Source organism: Pleurodeles waltl, chromosome 5, assembly GCF_031143425.1.
Source record: "Pleurodeles waltl isolate 20211129_DDA chromosome 5, aPleWal1.hap1.20221129, whole genome shotgun sequence".
Classification (NCBI taxonomy): Eukaryota; Metazoa; Chordata; class Amphibia; order Caudata; family Salamandridae; genus Pleurodeles; species Pleurodeles waltl.
The window spans coordinates 1,821,299,336-1,821,309,411 of NC_090444.1; the positions used below are offsets into that span (position 1 = coordinate 1,821,299,336).

Genomic DNA, 10,076 nt, shown 5'->3' on the forward strand with positions numbered 1-10,076 from the left:
AGGTGTTTGCTGTTTCTTTTCCCAGCGCTTTTTCGAACCCTCAGGTTGTTGCTGTTTAGCATTATCTTTATTATTTTTACCCTGTAACTGGGGTTTTTGTGGTCTAGCCCCTAGGCTATCACGACCAATACTAGAATATGTTTCCGCTATTATTCTCGGAAGCTCCTGCTCCTGATTAAGCAGTGGAACATCCCGAAGACGCATTCGCACTGCTAGTGCTACTGCCTCTCCTTTGAGATTACTCAAAATAATAGAAGAAACTGTGGCAAAATTGCCCAGCAACTGCATGCCCAAATCTAAGGCAGGGGCAGCCCCATATTCATCCTGAATCTGTTTAAGTACGTCCGGTAAATTAGCTAATGTCGGTGTACCGTGTGCCGTAGTGTAGAGCGCGGCAAACACTGTGCCCCAGGTATTACAAAGGTCCACCGGAGGAACCATCCCGTACGGCAAACACATCGTCAAAATTCTATGTTTATCCTGAGGTCCCGTATGGGGAAATACTGCTTCCAGCGTATTAATTTTTTGCGCCAGCCAAAATGGAGTCTCCTCTCGTTTAGCCGGTACTTTACCCATAACTGAGTGCACAGTGGCCGGATTAATACCCGGAACCACAGCCTGTGGGTGCGCTGGAGCAGCACGCGCTGCATTCGTATTTATGGATACATGTGGAATCGCATTTTACAGGTCTTAGGTATGCTATGCCTAGTGGCCCCTGTGATACACAATGACAATCTCTGCACAGGCCTATCATTAAGTAAAGAGGCCTACAAATGTAATTCGCTACTGCTAGGAACGCATTATGTTGCAAGGCTTGCCCTCTGAACAGACATCATGAAAGATCCTCGTCATTGCATGCTAGCTGAAGCAATCTCCCTTCTGGAAAGTACCAGTCTGAGTACGTGATGTTCTCGAGTTCTGTCACAAGATGGACCATGTGATATTAGGCACGTAGGCCACCTTGTGTAAAATCCTTTTCTATGCTTTTTGTTACTATATATAGTATGATAGGAAAAACGACCTCAGCCATAATGGAGAAGTAGTCATGCGTCAATCATACGTCAAAGCCAAAGAACCAATAAGACGTTGAATTATGTTTGTGGTTTAATACTATAAAAGATCATGTATTACTTCCTTGTATTAGGCTGCTCGAGTGTACACTAGTACAGAGCATCCTCCATGTACATGTCTTTCTATTCTATCCCTAATAAATTGATATTATGTTTATCTAGAAGAGCTGGCTAACGGTCGTTTGTATCCTGAATGGGTGCTGAATAATTAGGCTTCTACATTTGGTGGAGAATGGAAGAATTGCGGTCTCGTTCAGCGAATAGTTTCCTTCAGCCCGGCTCCTGTTTCGGTTGGGGCGACAGCTGACCCATTGGACAGGGCCCCTCCTGCGACGGAGTCTGGAGCTGTCGTGAGTATCTATTGCTGCTTCGTGGTCCTGCTCTCGCTGTTTGCTCTACTGTTTTTCCGGTGTAAATATTGCGAAACAGGGAGGTAACTGGGGTGTTTCGTTAATATGTTTCCTGCATACAGTGGTTATGCATTTATGGTTAATATTTCTATTTTGCCGTACCCCTTAGCCAGCTTTTTGTAATGATATTTGTTTTTATTTCTCTGTCTCCGGTGGCATGCCAAGGGCATTTCTTCCTCTGTTGTCCTCTGTTGCGGGCTCCGATAATGCACCTCGTGAAAACATTCAGATAGATAACCGTCCGCAGGCTGCTAGCATTCTGTGTTAATTTGGTTCTTCCATTGTATTACACCATTTCCTTCCTCCCTGCGCTGCAGCTGTATACTTAGAATAGCTTCCTGTATTTCATGTAGCTTGTTACTGTTAATAAAAGATGTCCGAGGAATAGAGGCAACTAGCGGTGTTGCTTCAGAACACAGCGCGAGTCGCTGTTTGCAGTCCCCAGCCGGAGGGGCTGGGGCGGATAACTCTGGTCAGAGAGGGTGTTGTAAAAGGGCGTTGCCCAGATATGGGATGGTAGTAGTCCGTTCCAGGTTCTATGTGTACATTTAAGAGGAACTGGCATGTGATTTCAGCTTCCTTGTGTTTATAGGAGTGATAGTGTTTCATTCCAGTAACTGGATGATTGTGGTTCATTCCAGTGGAGCAGGCAGGCTCTGTTTGTTGTGTTAAAAAAAATTGTTATGTTATCTGTTTCCTGTAATATTGCAGCTCTTTGAACAATGCTTATGGCATATTGAACTATCGGCTACTCATGTGAAATGGTGTAAACTGTAGAAGTGGTTTTTGAGGTATAAATCAATGTGTGTGTAAAAGTGGTTTTTGAGGTATAAATCCGTGTGTGTGCGAAAGTGGTTTTTGAGGTATAAATCCATGTGTGTGTAAAAGTGGTTTTTGAGTTATAAATCCGTGTGTGTGCGAAAGTGGTTTTTGAGTTATAAATCTGTGTGTGTGCGAAAGTGGTTTTTGAGGTATAAATCCATGTGTGTGCAAAAGTGGTTTTTGAGGTATAAATACGTGTGTGTGTCTGAAAGTGGTTTTTGAGATATAAATACGTGTGTGTGCGAAAGTGGTTTTTGATTGATGAAGGAAGGGTTGACAACAAGGTGGTGTACTGTAATTTATTTTGACTTCATGCATTTGCGATTTAGGATAAGAATTTTTAGAAAATTTAAGACTAGGTGGGTGGACTCATGGGCGACATAATACAGATTTTTATGACAATTGACTGATTTAATATGCAAACATCACACAGTACAAACACCCCCCCTGCACTCACTACATATTGATACAAGGGTTGGGAGTAGGATCACCCCACAGGGCTAATTGTACTGTGACCCTTGTCTATGGTTCTGCCGTCACATGTGGTTGCTTGACTTGTTCACCGCTATTGCATTATCTGCGTGTCACTGGCCAAGGATCTGGTCCAGCTTCCAATATCATACAGCCGCACCCTGTCCCTCCTGACTATTCTGTCATCTCTTGATTCACCCCAAAGGACGCCAGTGTGGACGCCGTCACTAGCACCTTGGGTACTGTCTGATTTCAAACTTTTTGTGAGCTAAGGTGGACATGGCTGGCTGAAATTGTGGCATGGATGCAGACCGGCTTGCTTCCTGCTTTTACTAATCAATAATTGCGGCTGGCAAAGAGAGGCTGCGTGTGTGAATATACCCATTGTTATCCCTTCTGTGTCACGGGGTATGAGCGGTGTAAAAAAAATACACCGACATCCTACTGTTTTCTGGAACGATTGTAATTGTCTTCGTGTTATGTAACAAAAGGCTAGGGTAAGACAGTCACGAGGAACCCTCTTAGTAAAGGCAAAGTAGAGACACATCAACATAGCCCCAAGGACAGTCCAGCGTACCAAATAGAGGCGAAAGAAGGCCTATAGGCACTACTGTACTTAGACTTTGACTTTGCAAGGAAAATGACAGTAGTGTTTCTGTAGCTTTGCGGACATGTGTGGTGCTTTACAATGCTGCCTACATGCTAGTTGCATATGGGATGTGCATTGAATGTGGGGCTGTCCTGTATGTGGAGGATAAAAAAAAAAATCCATAGGGGCTTGTCAAGCTCTCTTCCTGTGACAAGTGCACAGTCACAGGAACAAAATATCGATTTTGTTTGAAGACATTTGGGAAATACACTACAGCGTGAGGGCACCACAGCAGGGACCAAACACTCTGAGCTGCCTCTACAACAGCAGGCAGAGACGGAACGTGAAAGCCGCACCCTGGAATGGCGTTTGATGGATGAGGAAGTGAAAAATAAAAGCAAAACGTAAGAGACCTTGTGAAAGAATTAGACAGTTATTCCATAGCCAGGGTAAAGAGGAAGTGGCTAATGCAATAAGAAAAAAATGAACAGAAGTACGAACAGATATCAAATTAAATGGAAAAATGTATTGGCAAGGGGCGAGAGGGATCACACAATTTACTATGGGATATGTCCACGTATGCACATCACACAATGCATAACATCAAGATGTGGAAGGAGGTGCTCAGCAATACAAACACACAGCTGGAGATCACAAGAGACAGTCTCTCGACGTACATAAAAATGTACAGAGTTAAACAGAATAATAGCCATGGGAAGGGCTGCTTTGGAAGGATCTGGATACATTGTTTAGCATTATTGTACCATTAGATTGGTGGGAGGATTGTAAGAAGGCGATACACTGGCCTGAAATATGTGGCCACTACTCCAATTACTACACTATAATTTGACACTACACTGAGTATGGGAAAGGTTTGCAAGTAGACAAGGGATGGCTGTAACATGCTTACACACTGTAGAAAATTTAAGTTTAATTGTTAAGTTATCACACGTAATAAGACACAAAATTCAGACTTTATTACTTGTTATTTGCTTTAAAAGTACTGCAAAGAGCATTGTACAGCAAAAAAATAAAAGCGTCAAGATAACTCCAGTGATTAATGTACCTGCTGGGGAGGAATGAGAGTTTTGGACAGTGGCAGTGGATGGCACAGTGGGTTACTGCTTTTGTCACAGAGATTCTTTAGTTACTGTACAGTTCATAATAGTAATCTAGCACATTGAGCTATGAACTGCAATTAAGGAGCTGCATGCCAACTGAATAGCACAAATTAGAAAGCTGTTTTTTTCCCAGTCTTTCATTTTAAAGTGCTGTAAAGTGCTCCAACACCTACACTGGTATGAGAGATGCTATAATAAAAATTAATTAAATGTGACAAAAAGGATAGGGAGAGAAGAGAGGCACTTATGGTTAAAAATTGAAAAGTTGGTCGCCAAGATGCAGCACCAACATTTCCAATAAAATGTTTAGATTTTTGCATATTTTTTCAATATAAAAAGAATGATTTCATGTTTGAAATTTAAATTGTGCAAATTGCTTGGGGGTACCTGGCTTCCAGTAACGTTTCACTGGTGGTCCCCAGGAGTAAAAAGGTTAGGAACCACAGGTGTACAACAAATTAGAACTTTCTTATGTAGGGATTACATTTAAAAATATTTGACCCATGCAAAGGTTGCCAAAATTCTTACAGTGAACAAATTTAGTCTGGAGGGAACAGAGGATTCATTTGCAGCAGTTAACAATATGTTGTCAGGAGTGTGGAATTTTATAAAATGTCTAAATTGTCCATGGGACAGTTTGTGTCATCAGTCTACTTGTCCTGTAAAAAGACATGCATATTTTCCTCCTGCTAAAATGGTGTTTACAAATATTGTCTAGGAGTTCGATTTCCTGGTCTGCCTCATTAAATGCTAGCGCATGTATAAAAGCCGTAAATTTGCACTAATGCAGGAACAGATACCATGGGTGTACTTTGTGATTTTCTTTGAGAATTCGGCCATAAACTGGTTATCACAGATCTTTTGTTATTTGAATTCTGTCTCTCTGTTTATTGGCTGGCTTCAGTGGTAGTGACACCATTCTGCTCTTCCATACGAAGAATATTGGCACAAAGTAGTTTTGGCACAAAGTAGTTTTGTTCATGCCAGGAACTACTATGGCAATGTGTAACTTTGATGAAAAGGTTACATTGATTTTTCCTGTTATGAATATAAATGTTGGAAATACCACCATGCATCCGCACATTTTACTAAATGATGCTTCAAAGAAATGACACCTAAAACATCATGGTAGTTTAGCAGAATGTTTCTTTCCTAGTTACATTGTTTGTGAAGGTATTTTGAAAGCAAGGAATAACAAAATTTTGCTTTTATTTGTAGTTCCATACCCCTGGTTGTGTATTTCTTCATAGCTCTATAGAGTACATACTAATAATTTAGTCATGTTCAATGAAAGAAGAGATATAGAAATTAAAAGAAGTGTTAAATGTGATGAATTGTAAATAATATAAGTAAATAAGAGATATATAAAAATGTGGGTTATTGTTGGGGTGTAGAGTGAGTTAATTATGTGATAACAAACTTCTACTAAGGTGTATTGATATTTAAAATAAACACATTAGTGCAGTAATAATGATTACACATGACGTGTTAGTGACTGATCGATTTCACTTAATGAGAGGCTAAAAGAAAATAACACAAGTGGATGTTTAAACATCTGCAGTACATGTAGTATGTTGAAGTCATGTGAGTACAACCAGGGTGTCAAAAGGGCAATGAATGGGTAAAAATGGAGCACATTTGTCACAAATGTGTTTTATTTTTATGGTATTTTATTTTGTGCATTTATCTGCCAGGTCCCGTCCCTGTATTAAATTGTAGCAGTTAAGATTACCTTCCCCATTTCTGAAAACCACAGACTCTGGGCATGACTCCAAGGGCAAAGCCACGGATTGTTGCGATATGTTACCATGACGTTCCAAGTAGAAATGTAAAATAAATGTACAGCTGAATGGAATAGGATTTTTTTTTTATATACACCCTGGACGCAGGATGTATGTATCTACGTAGGAGTATTTTTCTATCCATGTTTTTCCCTAGGTTTCAGAACATGGACGAGAAGATGTGGTTTCTGTATCCGTCTGTCTATGTTACGTTTTATGTTTTCATAATTAATGGGAGTCTTCCGTGGTACATCTTAAATGAGCGCAGTGAAATGGATTGCCTTCATGTGTTGGTAGATTGCAACTAAATATTCTCAAAAAATGGTTTTGGGTATTGAAAATACCTATATTAGGATAGAGTTATTACTACCTTAGGATGTGCTATGTAGTACGGCAATACAGCTATGAGTAATATACCTCTGATGATGAGGGTGCCAAATATAAATAAATAAAATAAATATAATATCTTAAAGGAACATCAGCATTTCAGAACATCACACTTGTACGAGAAAGGGGAAGTGACTTCTGATGGCAGTGATGCCTGCAAAGTCCCAACCCTTCCAGTATTGATGCAGATATTCAGGGTGTTGAAATAGAATAATAGGATACAATGCTATGTTAAAAAATTATACTGGCTGTATGTGAATATTCCACTGTTACTGAGTGTAATTGTTATTTATTTTTTAGTGTTTATTTGAGTTTAAGAGTGTGCTAGTTACCCCATAAACAAGTCAGATATGTCCCTTTATAAGATTTTGTGCATCTGCTGAGCGGTTCTAGATTGATGCAATACCGCTTGCTTCATTGGTCAAGAAAGGCACCCTTGACAAAGTTGTCAAAGTGAGCACCGACTGAGATACTGTTTGACTGGCCTATGAACATGTCTGGTGCTGAGAAGTTATTATCTGATAGGACATTTTGACAGCAGTTTGCCTTACCTTCAGCATTAGGTGCTGCAGGCCCTTCCTGGCTGGACAGCACTACCTGGACATGATCTCCAACAGGGAGATTGGGCTTGGGTCTCCTGAAAAGTAGGAGGGAATGACCTGGATCCACAGCTATTACACCAAGAAGGTACACCACCGGAACACAACTGCATCCTGTAGACTGGGTGTGGGTAAAGGCCACACCAGACGTCACTGCCTTCAACTACGGTGGAGGGGACCATACCAAGTCCTGTTGACAACAGCCACAGCAGTCAAGTGTGAGGGCATCACATCCTGGGTCCATACCTCACACACCAAGAAGGCCGCTGGACCAAAGGACGACCAGCCGCCAACAAAGTTGCCAATGAGAGTAATGCCACCTTCACCACAGCGGTACAACCTTCGTTCGACAAGCGCCACCAGTCAACACTGACGGAACTGCTCGTGCTACACTCCCACAGGAGTCGGAGAGTGTAAGCGGGTTCCCCAGTACACCAGAGCATTGTTCTTGGACTGCTCGTGCTGCAGCCCCACAGGAGTCGGAGGGTGCAAGCGGGTCCTCAAGACACCAGGATATTCTTTCAGAACTGCTCGTGCTACTCTCCACAGGAGTCGGAGAGTCAAGCAAGGCCACTTAAGTATTAAAGACATCAGGATATAAATGAACAGAATACTAAAAGTCCGCTAGAAAAATTTGCGCCAAGAGGTACAGATCCCAGTCCTACGGAAGCGGCTGGTCACTAGGATCAGTGCGGTTTGTAGCCCCATTGGGAGGTGCCTCTTCCAATTAGGAATATAGCAAAAATAGGACAAAAGGGCCATCCCTCGGGACTATCGCATTCAACCCCCTTAGAACTGGACACTGGGATTCATCCCTTTATACTCTGCATAACTACAAGTGTCAAATAGCATTCAACGTCGCCCCGAAAATATACAGAAGGAATAGACTACTCGTGTGGCACTCCTACAGGAATAAGGAGGTACCAAAGGTTACATACCAATAGAACTGGTTTCAAGTGCTAGCCACATCTGACCACACCCTATAAGGCGACATGGATTTAAGATTACAACATAAGAAAAAGGAGCAGAAGAAGTGGCCTGTGGTGGTCACAGCATTACTCACCCCAGTAGCAGCTATAGTAATAACAACAATACTGATAGTATATAAAGACGACATACACATTCCATGGCTCGACCAGGAACACTACATCCCCAAAAATGGCCAAGGTGAAAGAACAACAGGTGGTGAGAACAACAATATCTCAAAATAATATGAGAGGGTGGAGGATAAAACAAAATGGGTGAAATATACAAAATGGAAAGAAGATGGAGAAGATTATAAGGACAATACATTTGTGCAAATGGTATCAATGTACAAAGAACTAGCAAATGTGTCTGATTGTTATATAGGTACCCACCTACCGACCACTAGCCAGGAGAAAAGAAATTACACTTAAATGAAGAAATGAGGAGAAAAAGGGATGAGTATGGTTTGGAAGATGAACCTTATGTAGGTGATATGCAAGGAAAATTGGTAGAAAGAGTGTCAAATAAATTGAAGGAAGAAGATAGAAGGAGAAGAAAGAAGTGTAGGAGATTAGAATTTAAAAAAAAAAAGAAGAAGAGAATGTATTGAATGCATTTACAACAGAAAGAGGGAAGGGTTACACTGAAAGGGATCATGGCTCAGAACAACGAATACCATGCCTGGCCATAGATACAGAAATAAAGGCACCATGGTGTTTCAAATGCTCAAGAGGTAACGCAAACACTAGCAAACACGGAATTGATGTGGGACATAGTATTTGCAATACAACTTTGAGCCTGGACTACAAAAGAAATGACACAACAGGCTTGTCCATAGGCCTGACACCTCCCAAAGGAATATTTATTATATGTGGGACATCTGCATTTTTTAAATTGCCAGCAGGTTGGCAAGGTACCTGCTACTTAGCATTTGTGCTACCAAAAATGGCACATAGAACAGAATTACAGAAGGGGGAAAAGAGAACACTTGGCGGGGTGCGCAGGAAGAGGACACCAACGTGGGGAATATAAGAAAGGAAATAGAGGATATAAAAAAGGAAGAAGAAGGAGCTGGGAAAGTGGCAGATGGGACAGACGTCAGAGGAATGCTGGATCGAGTAGCAGCATGGTTCAGGGGTTGGGGTACCTGGTTGGTAGAGGTACTAGCGATAGGGATCGTGGCACTGATAACGATATGTGTGCTCATACCAGTTTGTCCATCCTTCCTGGCCCTACTCTTGAAAAAAAAAAAAAAAAAAAAAAAAAAAGAAACTGTCACCAGAAACACACACATTATCAAAGAAAAAGATATAAGGATGACAACAGGGACAAGCAAGAGGTATAAATGAGAGAAATACACCATGACCCTTAGATTTGTCATTGAGTATCAGAGGGCGGAATGTGGAATCGCATTTTACAGGTCTTAGGTATGCTATGCCTAGTGGCCCCTGTGATACACAATGACAATCTCTGCACAGGCCTATCATTAAGTAAAGAGGCCTACAAATGTAATTCGCTACTGCTAGGAACGCATTATGTTGCAAGGCTTGCCCTCTGAACAGACATCATGAAAGATCCTCGTCATTGCATGCTAGCTGAAGCAATCTCCCTTCTGGAAAGTACCAGTCTGAGTACGTGATGTTCTCGAGTTCTGTCACAAGATGGACCATGTGATATTAGGCACGTAGGCCACCTTGTGTAAAATCCTTTTCTATGCTTTTTGTTACTATATATAGTATGATAGGAAAAACGACCTCAGCCATAATGGAGAAGTAGTCATGCGTCAATCATACGTCAAAGCCAAAGAACCAATAAGACGTTGAATTATGTTTGTGGTTTAATACTATAAAAGATCATGTA

The 10,076-nt window shown here is 41.3% G+C and overlaps 1 long non-coding RNA gene across 2 annotated transcripts; it reads left to right on the plus strand.

Annotated features, from left to right (window-relative positions):
- Positions 1-672: 672 nt before the first annotated feature.
- On the plus strand, positions 673-9,488 carry LOC138296844 (uncharacterized). Of its 2 annotated transcripts, none has more exons than XR_011203910.1 (2): positions 673-2,343; positions 2,416-9,488. It is a non-coding gene; the product is annotated as an uncharacterized lncRNA (long non-coding RNA). The 2 variants fall into 2 exon arrangements; XR_011203911.1 differs by having other exon boundaries at positions 673-2,307.
- Positions 9,489-10,076: the final 588 nt, after the last annotated feature.